Source organism: Myotis daubentonii, chromosome 1 (genome assembly GCF_963259705.1).
Source record: "Myotis daubentonii chromosome 1, mMyoDau2.1, whole genome shotgun sequence".
Taxonomy (NCBI): Eukaryota; Metazoa; Chordata; class Mammalia; order Chiroptera; family Vespertilionidae; genus Myotis; species Myotis daubentonii.
The window spans coordinates 226,288,988-226,302,364 of record NC_081840.1 but is presented as its reverse complement, the minus strand read 5'-3'; the positions used below and the strand labels follow the sequence as shown (position 1 = coordinate 226,302,364).

Here is a 13,377-nt window from a genome sequence, read left to right as displayed (position 1 = left end):
GCACCTCTGCTACAACCCCAAGCCACGCCCACCAGCCAATCAGAGCGACTATATGCAAATTAACCAACCAAAATGGCAGCCAGGGAGCTGGAGCAAGCAGGAGGCCAAGCTTCCCGCCTGCCCTGGCCGGCTGTGGCCTCCGCTCAAGGAAACAAAGTTTCAATTATAGAAGACAAATAAATCCCAGATGCCTGCTTCCAACCAGCCTCCACTGGGAGCTTGGGCGGCGGGGGCCGTGGCCAGCCTGCAAACAGCCATCAGCCCCTCACCCAGGATGGCCACACCCTCTTGGAGTGAGGGTCCCTGCTAGGGGGCTTGGCCAGCCTGCAAACAGCCATCAGCTCCTCACCCAGGCTGGCCAGGCATCCTAGTGGGGACCCCCACACTGAAGGGGCTGTGGCCAACCTGCAAACAGCCATCAGCCCTTCACCCAGGCTGGCCAGGTACCACAGCAGGGACCCCCACCCTGAAGGGGCTGTGGCAAGCCTGCAAACAGTGATCAGCCACTCACCCACACTGTCCAGGCACCCCAGCAATAGCCCCCTCCCTGAAGGGGGTGTGACCACTCTGAAAACAGCCCTCAGCCCCTCACCCAGGATGGCCAGGCACTTTAGTAAGGGGACCCCCACCCTGAGGGGGTGTGGCCAGTCTGAAAACGGCCCTCAGCCCCTCACCCAGGCTGGCCAGGCACCCCAGTGGGACCCCCACCCTGATCTGGGACACCCTTCAAGGCAAACCAGCTGGCCCCCACCCATGCACCAGGCCTCTATCCTATATAGTAAAAGGGTAATATGCAAACTGACCCTAACAGCAGAACCACTGGGAATGACTGGTCACTATGACACACACTGACCACCAGGGGGCAGACGCTCAATGCAGGAGCTTCCCCCTGGTGGTCAGTGCACTCCCACAGGGGGAGCTCTGCTCAGCCACAAGCCAGGCTGACGGCTGCCAGTACAGCGGTGGTGGTGGGAGCCTCTACCGCCTTCTCAGCAGTGCTAAGGATGTCCGACTGTAGCTTAGGCCTGGTCCCCACTGGCAAGTGGACATCCCCCAAGGGCTCCTGGGCTGCCAGAGGAATGTCTGACTGCCAGCTTAGGCCCAATCCCCCAGAGAGCGGGCCTAAGCCAGCAGGTGGACAACTCCCAAAGGGTTCCAGACTGCGAGAGGGCACAGGCCGGGCTGAGGGACCCTCCCCCGCCTCCCGCCACAACTGAGTGCACAAATTTTTGTGCACCGGGCCTCTAGTGTATACATATATATGTTCAACATATACCTGTGTATGCATGTACATATCTTCACAATATTGCCCTAACCGGTTTGGCTCAGTGGATAGAGCGTTGGCCTGCGGACTGAAAGGTCCCGGGTTCGATTCCGGTCAAGGGCATGTACCTTGGTTGTGGGCACATTCCCAGTGGGAGGTGTGCAGGAGGCAGCTGATTGATGTTTCTCTCCTATCGATGTTTCTAACTCTCTACCTCTCTCCCTTCCTCCCTGTAAAAAATCAACAAAATATATTTAAAAAAAAATTGGAAAGGAAGAAGTAAAGCAGTCATTTGCAGATGACATGATACTGTGTAAAGAGAACCAAAATTCCACCAAAAAACTACTAGAATTGATAAATAAATTCAGTAAGGTTTCAGAATACAAAATAAATATGCAGAATTTAATTGCATTTTAATACACCAATAATGAACTATCAGAAAGGGAAATGAAGAAAACAACCTCATTTACAATTGCATAACAAAATACCTTGTAATAAACTTAACTAAGGATGTAAAAGACCTGTACTCAGAAAATTATAAGACATTGAAAAAAGAAATTAAAGAAGATAGAAATAAATGGAAGCATATACCATGTTCATGGATAGGAAGAACTAATATTATTAAAATGTTTATATAATGCAAAGCAATCTATAGAGTCAATGCAACTCCTGTCAAGATACCAATGGCATATTTCACAGAATTAGAAAAAATATTCCAGAAATTTATATGGAACCACAAAGAACCCAAATAGCCACAGAAATATTGAGAAAGAAGAACAAATTTGGAGGAATCATGCTACCTGATATCAAACTATACTATATATAATGTCATAGTAATAAAAATAGCTTGTTACTGGCATAAAAGCAGGCATATAGATCAATGGAGCAGAACAGAGTCTAGAAATAAACCCACACCTTTATAGTCAATTAATATTTGACAAAGGATGAATAACATGCAATGGGGTAAAGATAGTCTATTTAATCAATGGTGTGGGGTAAATTGGACATATATGTACAAAAGAATAAAACCATCTTCTTATACCATATACAAGAATAAACTCAAAATGGATTAAAGACTTAAATGTTAGACTCAAAACCATAAAAATCTTAGAAGACAAAGGCAGTAAAATCTCAGATATTTATCATGGCAATATTTTCTTCTGATATATCTCCTTGGGCAAAGGAAACAAAAGAAAAATATATACAAATGGGACTATATCAAACTAAATAAAGTTTTTGCACAGCAAAGGAAATGATCAACAAAATGAAGAAACAACCCACTTGAATGGGACAGCATATTCACTGATACATCTGAAAAGGAGTTAATATCCAAAATTTATAAAGAGAATTCAACACCAGGAGAATAAACAACCCACTTAAAAAATGAGCAAAGGACCTGAATAGACACTTCTCCAAAAAAGGACATACAGGTGGCCAAAAGATATATGAAAAGATGCTCAATGTCACTAAGTAGCATAGAAATACAAACTAAAACCACAAGAAGATATCACCTCACATGGGTCAGAATGGCTATCATCAATAAATCAACAAACAACAAATGTTGTCAAGGATGTGGAGAAAAGATAACCCTTGTGTATTATTGGTGGGAACTGACTTATGACCCAATGATTCCACTTCTGGGAATATATCCAAAGACAACCAAAACACTTATTCAAAAGACTGCATGCACTTCTATCCTCATTGCAGCGTTATTTACAATAGCCAAGATTTGGAAACGGCCCAAGTGTCCGTCAGTAGATGAGTGGATATGAACAGCTGTGGTACATTTACAAGAGGAATACTACTTGGCTGTAAAAAAGAAGGAAATCTGAATAGACCTGGAGAGTGTTATGCTAAGTGAAATAAGCCACCCAGAGATGACAAATATCATATGATTTCACTTATATGTGGAATCTAATAAACAAAACAAACAAAACAGAAACAGACTCTCCAGGTTCACGTGGCTCAGTGGCTGAGTGTTGACCTATGAACCAGGAGGTCACCGTATGAGTCCCGGTCAGGACACATGCCTGGGTTGCGAGCTCGATTCTCAGTGTGGGGCGTGCAGGAGGCAGCTGATCAATGATTCTCTCTCATCATTGATGTTTCTATCTCTCTATTCCTCTCCCTTCCTCTCTCGAAAATCAATAAAAAATATATTTAAAAATAAAAATAAAAGAGAAGATAGTCTTACACAGCTTCAGAGATGTCTCCTCTTAGCAGACAACCCAGGTTTATGACTACTCTAACCTCAATATAACGTGAGCCGGGGTCCAGTTTCACAATCCTCAACACGGCATAACACATAGATGCTGCTAATTGGTTAGAGTTGTTCCAAGCGATGACACCTACTTCCAGTGCTGCTTCAGAATCCTGGTGTTTGTCAGGAGTGAGGGGTGTCAGGATGAGAAGCTGGATAAAGAAGTTCAAGGACCTGGGGCTGCATGGCTTGGAGAAATCTGACAGGAGATATTCAGGGTGTGCAGGTTCAAGAACAGTCTTGTTGCAAGGGTCAGATGTGTACTGTGTAGCTGTATAAGGCGGAATCAGAGCCCCAAATAGCAAAGAGTAGAGAATAGCAGCCACATTTGCACAGATCATCGCAATTCAAACTCATTTTTTGAAGCAGAAGGTTCAAAAGGTTAAGAGCATGACTTCATAACCTGGAGAATCAACATGTGTCAAAGATTTATGAGTCAGGAAATGATAAAGTCAGTTCAAAGAACATTTGTAGTCACTAAGTATTTATAAGTACTTAAAAGGTAGCATTATAATTATATTTATAGGTTAGATATTAAGCTGGTTAATGTTCTACAAGGTAGTAAAATGCCATAGGCTTTGGGGATATCTTTATTTTAAAAAAATATTTATTGCTCAGATTATTATAGATATTCCACTTCCCCCCTCCCCCCATAGTTCCGCTCCACCCGGTTCCCACCCCGCTCCAGGCCTTCCCCTCACACACTGACCTCGTCCACAGGTGTAAGCTCTTTGTCCAATTTCTTCCCGCAACCCCCACATCCCCTTCCCCCCAAGAATTGCCAGTCTGTTTCCTTTCCATGCCCCTGGTTTTATTACATTCACCAGTCTGTTTTGTTCATCAGGTTTTTTATTCATTTGATTTTTAGGTTCACTTGTTGATAGTTATGTATTTTTTGTCACTTTGTTGTTCATAATTTTTTATCTTTACCATATTCTGCTTCTTCCTCTTCTTAGAGAATACCCTTCAGCATTTCATATAATGCTGGTTTGGTGGTGATGAACTCCTTTAACTTTTTCTTGTCTGTGAAGCTCTTTATCTGACCTGCAATTCTAAATGATAGCTTTGCTGGGTAGAATAATCTTGGTTGTAGGTTCTTGCTATTCATCACTTTGTATATTTCTTGCCACTCCCTTCTGGCCTGCATAGTTTCTGTTGAGAAATCAGCTGACAGTCGTATGGGTACTCCCTTGTAGGTAACTAACTGTTTTTCTCTTGCTGCTTTTAGGATTCTCTCTTTGTCTTTTGCCCTTGGCATTTTAATTATGATGTGTCTTTAATTATGGTGTTGTCCTCTTTGGATTCCTCATGTTTGGGGTTCTTTGTGCTTCCTGGACTTGTAAGTCTATTTCTTTCACCAGTTAGGGGAAGTTTTCTGTCATTATTTCTTCAAATAGGTTTTCAATATCTTGCTCTCTCTCAGGGATATCTTTCTTTAGGTCAGAAATTATCCACATCTCTAACAGACAAGATCTTTAAGTGACCATCAAACTTCGGGAAGTTTGATAGTAAATAGCAAAGATATTCATTCTGCTACATAATGATTTCTTAGATAAACCAGTAAAATACCTCTACTTCTCTCCCACCCCAAATTTCATTTTCTTCTTTCTTAGAGGCAAATAGTGCTACTTGTTTTTCCTTTATTTTTCCAGAAATGTTCTCTGAATATATAATTTTATATTCATTTCTCCCCACATATGCTCTCTTCTGTCTCACCACCCCCACACTTACCAATGTATCTTGATGATCAGTGTAGTCTCATTCTAAGTTACATAGAGTTCCATTCGGTGGATTATTTTTGTTACCACAGCCAGACTTGTATTGATGGACACTGGGGTGTTTTAAACCTTTGCAATATATTACAAAAATGCTGCATCAAAATCCTCATGTGTACAAGATAGAATCCTGGAAGTGGAATAACTAACTTAAAGAATAAAATGCCATTTTAATTTTGAAAACATAGCCAGCTTTCTCCTTATGCGGCAATTCTCTTCTTGAGGCAATGAGAGTTTCTATTTCCCCATAACTTCACTACACAGATTGTTTTGAACTTTTTTATTATTTTCTGATTTTTATCAATGTTATAAGGGAAGATTTTATTGCAGTTTTATTTTAATTTGTCTTTATTTTGGGGTTTTTCCCTGTAGAATGAACTTTGCTTTTGCTAGCTAAATACCTAATACTCTGCCTGTCTCTCAGGAAGCACGCTGCATTTACTGAACAAGAGAATGGAAATCTAAAATAGATATAGTTGTATTTTATTAATATAAATATATGTTATAAGTTCATATTTATAACAATTGGATAGTATAATGGTGATAAATATATTTTAATAAGTATAAGAAATTGAAATAAAGGGTTATAAGATTGTCACAGAATGATCAGACCCAGATGATATTTTGTAAAGTTGAATACCTGAAACCTGTATAATTTTATTAACCACTGTCACTCCAATTTATTTTTACTTTCTCAATAAAAAAAATAAATAAATAATTTGTTTTGCTTTGCAATTTTAGGATAATTTTCATTCCAACAGATAAATACCAAGGAACTGGCTTAGTATTATAGGAGAAACATGCTCAGGCTTGGAATGGGGATAAAAGGTGAGAGTTTAAATGGATACATTTTAGGATATTGTTTTCTTTTCTTTTCTTTTTAATATATTTTTATTGATTTCAGAGAAGAAGGGAGAGGGAGAGAAAGAGATAGAAACATCAGTTGTGAGAGAGAATCATTGATCGGCTGCCTCCTGTACAACCCCTACTGGGGATCCAGCCAGCAACCCAGGCATGTGCCCTTGACCGGAATCGAACCCAGTGTCCTTCAATCCACAGCCCGAGGCTCTATCCACTGAGCCAAACCAGCTAGGGCAGGATATTGGGTTTATTTTTTTTATGATACACTCAAAATATGTTTTTCCCAAGAACTTTCCTGAAATAAATTCACAAAGTACATTATCTGACAATAATCTAGGAATCAATAACGGAAAGACTGGCATTGCATTTGGAATTAAAACAGCTCTTGACATGACTTCCTTGATGATAATTCAGATGCTTAGTTCTCCATCTTCGTATTCCTGGGCCGAGCAAGAGCATCTGGCACAGTTAATAACTTCTTTCTGCTTAATATACGTTCTTCACTCAGCTTCCAGCACAACCCAATCTTCTGCTTTTTGTCCTATATCCCTGGTTGTACTTTTCCAATGGTTTCTCCTTCCAATCTCTTATGTCGGAGTGTCCCAACACTCAGTTCTGGTCATCTTCTTTTCTTTGTCTTTCGGCTGCTTTGGATAGTCTCACAGCTTTATTTCCCCTGAACTTCAGGCTCATATACCTCTATGCTTATTCCACAGCTTCACTTGCATGTTTAATAGACATTTAAAACTCTGTGTGACCCAAATTGAATTCCTGATCAAAGCCACCTCCATCCAAAGCCTTCTTCATCCCAGTTATCAGCAACTCCATTCTTCCATTGTCTCAGGTCCCAAACCTTGGAATTATCATTGACTCCTTATTTCTCTAACACCCCACATCCAGCTCCTTAGGAAATTACAATGAATCCAGAATCTACTACTTCTCACCATTGTCACTGCCACCAAACTGATCTAAATCACCATCAGCACCTGCCATGATTACAGGCCTACCTACCTCTGCCCTTTCCTTCTTTCAGACTATACTCGACAAAGCAACCTGAGAAAGCCTTTGAAACGCAAATAACATCATGTATCTCCTGTGCTCAGAATGCTCCATGGCTTTACAGTTCACCATGAGTAGAAGCCAAATTCCTTGCAATGACTTATGAAACCTGCCCAGTCCGATATTGTTATCCTTCTGACTTCATCTCCATCTACTCTCCGTTTTGTTCACTATGTTTCAGCCACACTGGCTTCCTTGGCATTTCTTGAACATATCAGGCACCAGGGTCTTTGGTATGGCTGTTCTTTCTGCCCAGAATGCGATTCCCTTGGATGTCTGTATGACAAAGTCCCTCACTTCCTTTAATTCTTTGCTCAAATGACATCCACTGCCCACCCTGTTTAATGCTGAATATTGCCACCTCCTTCTGTATCACTCCTGACCCCCTGATCCTACTCTACTTTTAGTTTTTTTCCATGGATTTCAAACAGGTCTAGGGTACTCTGTAACTTGTTTATTGTTTAGAGTCTTGCTCTGATAGAATGTAATCTCCCACAAGGACTGGTGTCCTACATACCCATAAATGTGCTTAGCACATACTATATTCTCAATAAATATTGTCCAGATTAATGAATTAATGAGTTCTAAGCTTTCCTTTGGCCTGAAGAGTTTTCTGATTTTAATTCTGTTGAGAAAATCCCAAGTGCCTTAGCGAATCTCACGAATCGCTCACCTGTGCCACAAGGTGGCAGTCTTTGCCTTCAATACTGACTCCAGTAGCCTCAAATTTGAGAACTAATGGAGGTAACCTTCCTGTTTTCTTTGGGCCAAGACAACCTGCCCTGCAGGACTTGTCAGCAGGAAAATTCATCGAATGTGTGCAAGTGCCCCTCGAGATCTAAGAGCTTTTAGGATTTAGGGTGTGTGAGCTTTCCCTGGAGAACAACACATTATGAATGCGATGTTGCTTTACTGACAGGGACTTGAAATATAATTGCTAGTGGGAAGGGTGTAGGTTTAGAGAGAGAGGACAGCATAGTGTCATGAACCCTGAAGTAATTGACAACATACCACCTGGATTTAACCACCAAATATATCTGCTTTTCCACCTTAACATGGATGTCAGAGCATAAGACTTTAACCCTTTCTGCCCCATCCCTCTCGCCCCATTCACTGTATACATTGCCTGGGAATAGCTGTGCCCCATTCTGGTCTTCAAATTATCATGTTGGGAAATGACAACCCCTCTGGGGTCTGAGGGCCTCACTTCTGTTAGGAACAGCCTCGTGATGAGACCAGTGCATTGAGTTTAAATTTCCTGTGGGAGGCAGCATTGTCAGAACTAATCAAATCACCTCACACCTGCCAGAATGGCTACCATGCACAAATCAACAAATGACAAGTGTTGTCAAGGATGAGGAGAAGAGGGAACCCTAGTACACTGGGAAAGCAGACTGGTGCAACCACTATGGAAAATAGTATGGAAGGTCCTCAAAAAATTAAAAATGGAGCTGCCATTTGACTCAGTGTCCCACTTCTAGGAATATATCCTAAGAAGCCCCAAACACCAATATGCACCCCTGTGTTCATAGAAGTATTATATATAATAGCTAAGCTCTGGAAACAGCCCAAGTGCCCATTAGTAGATGAATGGATAAAAAAGCTGTAGTACATTTACACTATGGAATACTATGCAGCTGTAAAAAAGAAGGATTTCTTACCCTCTGAGACAGCATGGATGGGCCCAGAGAGTATCATGCTAAGTGAAATAAGCCAGTCAGAGAAAGACAAATATCACATGATCTCACTTATATGTGGAATCTAAGGAACAAAAACTGATGAACAAAATAGAAAAAAAAAAGAGAGAGAGGGCGACTTCTGGAGGATAATGTAAGTGAGGAATCGTCTGGGGTCTTTTGGAAGGAGCAGAGTAGTAGGAAGGGGAGGATGGAACATTGACTTAGAATCCTGACATTTGTGCTCAGCCCACACTGCAAGCAGAACACTGCTATTAGGCTAAGACTCCAGCTCAGCAAGAAAACTTATTAACAAATGGAGACTTTCAGAAGCTGCTCCTGGCGTTTCTGCCAAACATAGGCACTGACTAAGGCATGCTGATTCCCCCAGACCTTTGATTCTTTACATCCCACCCAAGACTGCCTGTTATCATCAATGTCCCTGACCCAAGACCACCAGGGACACACTGCAGATGAGTAAGGTTGGGCTTTCTGGCTCTTTGCAAGAAGAATGAGCACTCATTGTGGGGATCCGTGGGGTCAGGGACAGTTCAGTTCAAAAATGTTAGAAAGGACTTACAGGATTTGGGCTTGTTTTATGAGATGTTTGAGGAAGTTTCCAGGAGGTTGGTTTTGCATGGATGCTGCCAGGAAGCAGGAGGGATGAGGGTAATTCTGTGATCGGTGTCAAAACTAATCAAATCAGCCAGGCTGGAGGAATGGAGCAGAGCTGAAGCTGTCATTGGCAAAGAAGCAGCAGGCACTATATTTGCTACAATAAAAAGATGTTTGGTCATTTTTTTTTGTGGTTTGGACATTGTTTTTACCTGTAGACATTGCCGTCTATTGTAGTCACACAATGACCATATCTGAGGTTGGCATCCTTAAATTATGTTCAGTAGAAGAATATCAAGGCCACCTGGCAAGTGCCAGGGGCTGTGTTTCCCTTTTTCATCTCCAGCATCTCCACATACCACCTTGCGCACTCTAGGTCCCAGGGAGGAAGGAGAGGCAGGTGGCTAGTGATGTCGTTACTTAATTTGGGAAGAGGGACAGTCCTGGGGAAAGAAGGAAGGCAAGTGAGCTGGTCTAGTCTCCTTGTCAACAGGACTTCCAGGTAGATCCACTAACAATATTTGCTAGAACGGAGAGACCTGTCTCTGTGTCTTGAGTACCCTTTGCAAGAGACCCTTGGTTCAAGGATTACTCATTGAAAACAAATTCAGAATCTGTAGACATGAGTTCCTGGGAAGCCATGCAAAGTGCAAAGCTCTCTGGGGAATACAACGGAGAAATTCCATCACTTCAGTGCCTTTGGCTGTGTGAGGAGCCTTACACCACCTCACTGGGTGACTTGTCTATTTTTCTGGGCCAGGCAGGTGTATCTCATATAGAAAGGCAGGCCAGGATCCAGGAGGGATGTAGGATGTGGTGCCTTTTCCTTTCTCTGTCTCAGCCTCTCAGTTACTTGTCTCCTTGGCATTTTAAAGTTTGAGTCTGGGTATGATCTGTGATTTGTGAGAGTGCCATTTGACAATGAGTCTTGCTAAAGGAAGTCTTTAAAGTAGAGAGAATGCTCCGCTGGAAGACGTCCGTGCCCCTACGCCATCCCAACCCTTCTAGTCTACTGTGGATGCTTTCTATTGAGTTCTTTATAGCAGTGATGTCATTTTTCATGTCTTCTTGGTTCTTCTTCATTTCCTCTTGGTTCCTACACATATTGTTGAATTTGTCTTCCATTCTTTTCATCCACCTTATGACCATTTCTCTGAATTCTTTCTCTGACAGGTTGCTTGCCTCCATTGCCTCCATTTCGTTTACTTCCTTTTCTGGTGATGCCTGTTTTTCTTCCATATGCGGGCTGTTTATTTGTCTCCCCATGATCTCTCTTCTCCAGGTGTTTGGTTATGTAGTTCTCTCTCTGCTGCGTTGACTTAAAGGCACAAAATACAACACAACAAGGCACAACACACAAGACACTGAACACAAATGTAATCACGATACTAATAACCCCAAATAAAGGTGACCACCAGAGCAAAGAGAATTAGGGGATAAGGAAGAAAGAAGAGAAAAAGAAAAAAGAGAAAAAGAAAAGAAAAGGAGTGCAAAAATGAAGTTGGGAAAAGGAAAAAAAAAGTAAGAGAGAAAAGAAAGAGAAAGAAATAGAAGAGGGGAAGAAACTATTTAGATGGGGAGAAAATTCCAATAGAACAGCCACTAATCCCAACAAATTCCAGCAACAGATCCCTAGAGATGAATGCAAACTACAAACAACAACTAATATCAAGCGAGGTGAGGGAACACAGAAGCAAAAAAATTAACCGGGGGGAAAAAAGCCAACAGAAAAATAAAAAGAAAAAGAAAAACAATCTCACAAACAAGCATAAAAAAACCCAATATACTCAACAATCAAGCAAACAACAAAATGACAGAGAGAAAAAAAATTGGATAGTAAAGAAAGAGAAGAGAGAGGTGTATATGGATTTAGAGCAGGGGATTGGAAATTAGATATATAAGTAGGGTGAAATAACAATACGGAACGCTTCACCAATTTGCGTGTCATCCTTGCGCAGGGGCCACGCTAATCTTCTCTGTATCGTTCCAATTTTAGTATATGTGCTGCCGAAGCAAGCACGCCATCCCAACCCTTACTTCACATCATTAGGCCTTGAGAAGTGGGTGGGGCACAATGCTAAGTCTTGCTTGATTATTGTCTTTAACTGGTTGAGGGATGAGAAAAGACACTGCATAGACAAAAGATGCGGGGAGGGCAACCAAGGGCGCTTGGGCCTGAGGTTCCCATGCTCTAAGACATTCCATGGTTCTCAAATGTTTGGTTTAATTGCTCAAGCAACTTAATAAGAACATGAAAGTTGTTTTGACCCCTGAGTGTAATATATGCTTATTATAAAAAGTAGAAACATGAGGTTAGGAAGCAATTCTTATATACCTTGTAACTAAATATAGCTATCTTTATACCATGGTTTAATTACTATGTTTTTTTTCCTTCAATTTTTAAAAATTGGTGGTGATCATACCATATTTTCATTTAAAAATTTAACCCTTCTTTTTGGATAATTCATGCATACATTTTTGTTTTGAACCAACAATAAAGAAAACTATAAGGCAAATGTGTAAGTTCCCCTTATTCCTCTTCCCAGAGACAACTCCAGTTACCAGGGTGCTACTCTGCCTTTCTTCTATTTTCTGTAAGTTGAAGTCTACTTTTCTCACTCAGTGGAAAATAGCCACTCACCAAGCTATCCCAAGCTGTGTATAAGCACATTGTTCAAAGGATGCTTTATAGTCCACTGGGCAGAGGCACCCTAGGAAACCTCCCCTCCTCCTTGGCTGCACATCTCTACTCATTCTGGACCCCACTGAAGGAAGCAAAGCCAGAGAGTGGTCAAATAGAAACTCACAGTGGTTACAAATATAGATGGATTTTCCGTGTCACAGCAACTGGAGGAGCAAACAAAGGCAGATCCTTTTCAAAGTGAAGATACTGAGTCACTCAGCCAAGGCCTTTTGTTGAACCCTGTTTCTGTCCTCTGTGGTAGAAAATTAGAACGTGTTCTACTGTTTATTGTGTTCTCAGATTTTAGTGCCTCGGGCAAGTCACCAGTGCTGTAACTGTAATTAATTCTGTTCTTTCTCTGTCCTGCACTGTGATAATAGTGGTTAAAGGGTAGAAATAGTACATACTTATCTTTACAGCCCTGTGCCCATTGTGAGGCTCTAATGGGCTTGGGGTGAGTATCTACACTAATAAAAGAGAAACATGCAAATTGTGTCACTCCACTACACCCACCAGCCAATCAGATAAGTATGCAAATTAACCCAACAAAGGTGGCAGTTAATTTGCATATGCAGGCAGAAAGCGAAGACTGAAAACAACGTAGAAGGAAGCCAAGTGCTGCAGAAGGGAGTGAAGCTGCAGGGAAGCAAGCAGGGCGGCGGAGACGAGAGGGAAACAAGCTGGCGGCGGAGGTGGGAGGGAAGCCCACCTCGGCGGGTTTCACTCCCTTCTCTGCTTCGCTCCAGCTGCAAGAAGCCCTATTCTTGCAGGAATCTTCCTGCAATGGGCCTCTAGTTTGTGGAATAAAAGAGTGGGTGGAAGAAGCAACCCAAGTGTCATGACGGATGAATGGATAAACCACTGCAGTATGCACCTACAATGGAATGTTACTCGACCTTAAAAAGGCAGGAAATCCTAGCACATCCACAACATGGAAGAACCCTGAGGACAGTATGCCCAGTGAAATAAGCCAGACACAAAAAGAAAAATACCTTATCTGAGGTACCTACAATAGTCAAATTCATGAAGCAGAAAGTAAACGTGTTATTATCCCCTTTTATAGATGAAGAAACTGAGGCTGGAGCAATTGAATAGCCTGTCTTGGAAGGTGATGCTTTCCCACCACCAGGGGCTGTTTAAAGGGGACCTGGAGTGAAAATTTCTATTTCAGATCATTTTCTCCT

The 13,377-nt window shown here is 41.8% G+C and overlaps 1 protein-coding gene and 1 non-coding gene across 4 annotated transcripts in view; one reads left to right on the top strand and one right to left on the bottom strand.

Moving 5' to 3' along the window:
• Positions 1-13,377, top strand: part of CD38 (CD38 molecule) — a 28,786-nt gene that overhangs the window by 2,752 nt on the left and 12,657 nt on the right. The window lies entirely within an intron of this gene.
• Positions 11,424-11,530, bottom strand: LOC132223592 (U6 spliceosomal RNA). Its single transcript, XR_009450495.1, has one exon. It is a non-coding gene; the product is annotated as a U6 spliceosomal RNA (small nuclear RNA).